This window comes from Juglans microcarpa x Juglans regia, chromosome 6S (assembly GCF_004785595.1).
Source record: "Juglans microcarpa x Juglans regia isolate MS1-56 chromosome 6S, Jm3101_v1.0, whole genome shotgun sequence".
NCBI classification, from domain to species: Eukaryota; Viridiplantae; Streptophyta; class Magnoliopsida; order Fagales; family Juglandaceae; genus Juglans; species Juglans microcarpa x Juglans regia.
The window spans coordinates 345,514-351,513 of NC_054605.1; the positions used below are offsets into that span (position 1 = coordinate 345,514).

Consider the following 6,000-nt stretch of genomic DNA (forward strand, 5'->3'; position numbering starts at 1 on the left):
TTTAGGGTCTTACTCTCCATGTGAAATGAGGCTAGTCTTATACAGTGTTGAGGTAAAGTATTATGAAATTTAAAGAACTAATGTACCTTGTAAATCTATAATGCAAGATCCTCACTAGGGAAAACAAGGAAGTCAAGGCGCAAGGTCCTAGTCTAAACCCCACCCATGTGCTATTGCTGCTGGTTGCTTGGTTCTTCCCTCTGTGGCACGCTTGAAGAAAATTCCCCCAGGGCTGACATTCTGGTTTTTTCTCTATAATTCCATTTCTAAGGCTGACAATTGTTGTACTATGGAATCTATTTGCCTCTCATTTTGGTTATTAAATTCTTATATTGGGAGTTTGTTGATCTTTTAGGGTAGTGAGCTCATCCTGTAGGTGGTTTAGCCTGGCTCCTTCTATCATAGTATGTACTTGGCTAGAACAAAGACTAGTCTCTCTACTACCAGATTTGTATACTTTTAATTGTAAAGAAAATCACAAGAAAAATGGTTGCTTTCTTTGAGGGGAGTGCCTCTAGAGGAAGGAAAGGTAGAGAGAGAAATTAGGGTTTTTATCACATTTCTAGATGATTCTTACAAAATATTCTAGTAGTACATATACTGTCAATACCCTTTTTCCCTCTCATGGCCGTGGCCCAAAATACACCCAAACAAAGTAAATAACAGAAGTCTAAAACTACAACTCTAATGCCAAAACAAGGGCTCGATAAGCTACTGGGCGAACCCGTTAAAGTGAAACCACTAAACAAACATAAACTAAGATAGATGACCATCTAGAGCCCATCCTTCAATTGAAATTAAACATACTAGTTAACTTCGAATTAAAGTGTAACCCAAGCTTTTGTCTCTCTCAGACGCCCCAGCTTCTCAAACCATCCTCCCTTGCCTCTATCTTCCACAAACCCTAGGCTTCATCGTGTGATACATTTCACCAAGCCCCAGTCCTAGCTTAAGATCTTAGAGCTTCTAACAAATTGTTTATAAAACATGGGCAAATTTGAAAGGAAAAGTTGTGAGAAAGAGGTCAAGCCAAGTACCGTGAAAATTCTAATTGAATGGAAGTTTTAAGGTTAAACAAATTGTACTGCATGGCTAAAATTCGATAGAAGCTCTGGCAGGCCGAAAGGCATAAGAGAAAATAGTGGTAGATCTTCAGTTAACCTAAAATTTAAACATTGCAGCGACAACTTTGTGATTATTGAATTTTTGTGTGTTCTTAGCTTTTTTTTTTCGTTTTTTAATTCTTAAGGATATTTTTTGTACAATTATGTTGTTAGGGTTAGGTTTAACGATATATCCTACATAAAGGATAACTTACTATTCATTTGATTATCTTTTAACCATCAATTAACTTCAAGTTATTTAAACTTCGAAGAGGTTTTCTCTATTTTCAGGTCAATTTCAACTTCTTTGGGTTTGACATTGCTCGAGTTCTTATCCTACTACTTCCACTATGTCAATTGTAATCATGTCAAGCCGAAGATATGTGATCCTTATAAAATGTTGAAGAAGATTAGTAGTAGTGCGAAGGTTATAGATCTGTGTAAAGATGAGAGAATTTTGAAAACTTTATCTATAAGAAACTTGTATGCATGAGTATTACTGTGAAGAAAGAACCTTTCTATCTGAATTCTTCAATCTGGGGATGAGTTCTTTCTATCCAAACAAAAGTAGCCATGAATCACATGAACAAATTTGAGTTGAAAAGGCTTCAGGAATAAGGCAGAAGGTAGATCAACGAGCACGAAAATCTGAGTTGAGTTTTGAACGCTAGAGAGATTGTAATGATCAAAGCTCAGCAGAACTGTAGATGCTTCAGTCGACTGTGGGATCCCACAAAAAAGGGCGATAATCGTTGAGTCAACGGCTAATTAGCCATACACCATACACTAGGTCAAATCGCATTACAAATCCACATGGCATTCCAAAAGAATGGGCCAATTTGGACAACAAATTAAATAATTAAATAACAGATAAGAGAAGATGATGTAGGACATGAAGCTGAATCATGTACGACAGATAAGAGACTAGTAAGGCCTCGTTTGTTTCGTAGATGAGATGAGATAAGCTTAAATTATAGTTAAAAGTTGAATAAAATACTATTAGAATATATTTTTCTAACATTATTTTTGTTTTGAGATTTAAAAAAATTAATTGTTTATTTTCTTTTGTGTTGGAAGTTAGAAAAATTATAATGATTAGATGAGATGAGATGAGTTGTGAAAACAAACGATACCTTAATATGCTCATAGAGTGTAATGAACCTGGATAGAGTAATAGGAAACTGGTTTTGTACGTATGGATGACTGTAAATGGACTATGAAAATAAGGAAGATGATGATGGATGAAATTCACAAAAATTGTGTAGACTTGGATTTTCGAGGAATCCAAAACCTCCCAAAACAGAATTACAATACTCTTCAGATTCCAGAATAATCTCCCTTCCATCTCTTCCCTTCCCTTTATATGAAATTATAAAGCAAAATAACAAACTCTCTAACAGACTCCACTACTTCTACACAGCCAGACTACTTGACACGTGGGTAAGGCTACTCCTCTCTGCATACTACAATTGTTAAAATCACACTTCACTAACACTCATATTAAACGGCACTGTGCAGATCTCCAAGAACAACGCCGTCTCAGTTAGGTTCATAACAATTCCCTCCCCTTAAAAAAACCCTTGTCCTCAAGGTTTAGAGCATTGATAGTTTCATGAAAAAGCTGGCATGTGAAGCTTCCAAATCCTTTTTTATTTTTTTTCAAAGAGACGGAAGCCACTTGTCCAAGAGTGACTCCCTCCCAATTTTATTAAAAAACCCCTCACTTATAGCGAAGGAATACTGTAGTAACAACAAAAAACCCAACTCCAATCCTCTCTACTAATATCTAACATAAGGAATCCCCAACCTATCAGTATGTATAAGCCCCTTCAATCTACCTGGACCACAATCCTCCCCACCAAAATCCCAAGTCCCACCCCTCGCTCCATATTTTGCTAAACAATCTGCTACCATATTGGCTTCTCTAAAAACATGCTTAAACTGAACATTCATCGAAGAAGTAAGGGAGATCGCTTCTTCCCAAAATTTCCACAAATACCAATAGTTACAAACCCCCAAGATAAACCATCCCATCTGATGGGAACCAAGGTGGGCCTACTCTTAAAGATCCTTTGCAAGTTCCAGATGGGCCAATTACAAGATCAAGGGCTAAAAAAATCAAGGAAGTAATGCACGGATTGGGGCAATCCACTTGGGATGAAGCTAGCAAGAGCCCAACACTGAAAATGGACTTGAAAGAAGGAGAACTAGTTTTGATTCACTTGATTCAAGCTGTGGAAGACATGACTTAGAGATCCGGCCTATTGTTATTCGAGACTTCCAATTTGGTTAAATGATTTATTTTATTAGTTTAGAATAAGTGGACTTAAAGATATTTGGCCCACACATCTTATTTTTAATGAAATAGGGTTTTCAAGAAGGCCTTGTATTTTGGCCAAGGGCTTATTTGGAAAGTTACTTTTTAGGAACTAGGGTTTCAAGAGGTTACTGTAGCGTTACTGTAGCCGTGCGTACTGTAGCTGCGATACTATTCATCCAAGGGTGTTTTGGGTGAAATGAACTTTATTTTGGCTAAGATTTTAATTAGATTTGGTTTAAATACTCCTTGTAGCCTCATTTAAAGGTTAGACAATATTGAATTTTATTTGTGAGTTGAGTTTACTTCTCTTGTTCTTGATTGAACTCTTGAACTTATCAAAGGTAAATCATAACCTTTATGGCGTTCCTCCTTTATAATCTGGATTCTTGGGACGGGTTCTTCAACGTGTTTAGATTTTAATATAATCTAGGTTCTTGAAACGAATTCTCATCTGGTCTAGATTCTCCATCCATTGACTTAATTTTGGCTTTCTTGGGGAGTTTTCAAATTGATTGTGGGTTCAAGGGATTCTATTTCCAACGGGTTCATATCATTTGGTATTCACAGCAAGGTTTCCAGTCAGGTCTGATTCTATCTTTTATTTCTTGCATATTTAATTATAAGGTTTCATTGTTCTAGGATTGATTAAAAAAAATAGAGGTAGCTGCCAGATTTCTTCACTATTGTTAAGGTTGCTGAATCTCATTGTTCTAGGGTTTGTGTTGGCTAAAATCTCTTGTTCTAGGGGCTGCCGTATATCACTTGTATTAGGGTTTTTGAGTTATTGTTAGGGTTTTCTCAATTGCTTATTCTTGATTGTGATCAAATCAGTTGGTGAAAAGAAAAGAAAAGAAAAGAAAAGAAAAAAAAAAATCCGAGATTTTTTCTTGAGCCTTATCATCAAAGGGGCTGCATACATTATTTTAGTTGGTATCTTGTCTTATAGTTACCATTTCATTCATATAATTTCCTTGATTCATGTGTCGTATTTTTTTCATTCCTTTCGTGTTTCTCTTGTTCTTGTTTCTTGGACCTAATTACTAGTTGGGATAGAACAAGGTTGCTTTGTCTTGATTGAGTTCAATTAGTTCTTAAAGAACTTGAGTGGAAAAACTCTCGAGGTAAAAGGCAAGAGAGTGTGAGACTATTATCTGGAAAAAGCCAATTAAGAGTGAAACACAAGTGGAGTGTCATTATTCGAGTGTAAACACGTAAAGGAGTGTGTGAGTTTTCTTTTTTACTACTAACATTCTTTTGTGCAGCACCTTATAATGTCTCATCGGAGTAGCGCATCACCAAGGGGGAGAGCAGATAACTCATCATTTATGTTGCAAGCCATGCAACAACAGTTTGAGCGGTTGAACTTTGTGTTGGGTGAAGTGAGGGATAGGATGGATCATCAAGAAGCAGCGATTAGAAATCTGCAAGGTGGGAGAGATAGGAGGCGACGTGAGCATAGAGTTGAAAATGAGTATGAGAATGAAGGAGATGATGAGGATGAGGAAGACTTAGCATCTAAAGTTGGGTCGGGTAGACATGGAAGAGTTAGGCGTGAAAGACGGGGAATCTCAGGGGTCAGGAAGGTGCAGATAGAGACCTTGGGAGCATCAAAATAAAAATATCATCTTTCCAAGGTAGAGTTGACCCTAAGGTTTATCTAGAGTGAGAGAAACAAATAGAGTTGGTGTTTGATTGCCATAATTACTCTGAGGAGAATAAAGTGAAGTTGACGGTAATTGAGTTCACTGATTATGCTATTATTTGCTGGGATCAATTAGTGACCAATAGGAGGAGGAATTATGAGAGGCCTATAGAGACATGGGGAGAGTTGAAAGTTCTCATGAGGCGGAGATTTGTACCTAGCCATTACTATAGAGACCTTTACCAGAAATTACAAAATCTTACACAGGGGTCTAGGAGTGTGGAGGATTACCAGAAGGAGATGGAGGTGGCGATGATTCAGGCTAATATAGAGGAGGACTGGGAGGCCACCATGGCTAGATTTTTAAGTGGTTTGAATAGGAACATAGCCAATGTAATTGAATTGCAGCATTATGTGGAGATAGAGGACATGGTGCATATGGCTATGAAGGTGGAGAGGCAGTTAAAGAGAAAAGGGACAGCAAGGCACACTTCGGTTTCTAGCACTACTTGAAAATCAAAGTAGGATAGGAATGATCAAACTGAAGCAAATAGAAAGACTGAACCACCTAAGGGAAAAGATGAGGGAACTAGCAACAAACCCAAGGTAGAATCTCAACCTTCACGGAATAGAGATATTAAATGTTTTAAGTGTTTGGGTTCAAGGCACATTGCATCTCAATGTCCAAATAGGAGGGTGATGATTATGCGTGACAATGGGGAGGTGATGACTGAGAGTGAGGATGATAGTGATGAGGTGCCCGAGTTGGTTGATGCTAGTGATGATGATGGAGTGGTATACCCCATGACAGGTGAGTCTCTTATTGCCAGGCGTGCTCTGAATAAACACATTAAGGTGGATGATGCAGAGCAACAGAGAGAGAACATTTCCCATACTAGATGCCATGTCAACAATAGCGTATGTAGTATGATTAT

At 37.6% G+C, this 6,000-nt stretch overlaps 1 long non-coding RNA gene across 1 annotated transcript in view; it reads right to left on the reverse strand.

Annotated features, from left to right (window-relative positions):
• The window catches only part of LOC121236406, a 46,123-nt gene extending 45,915 nt beyond the window's left edge, over nt 1–208 (reverse strand). The window contains exon 1 of the long non-coding RNA XR_005934754.1: nt 116–208. This is a non-coding gene — a long non-coding RNA (uncharacterized LOC121236406). The remainder of the gene's footprint in view (nt 1–115) is intronic.
• Between the last annotated feature and the right edge of the window lie 5,792 nt (nt 209–6,000).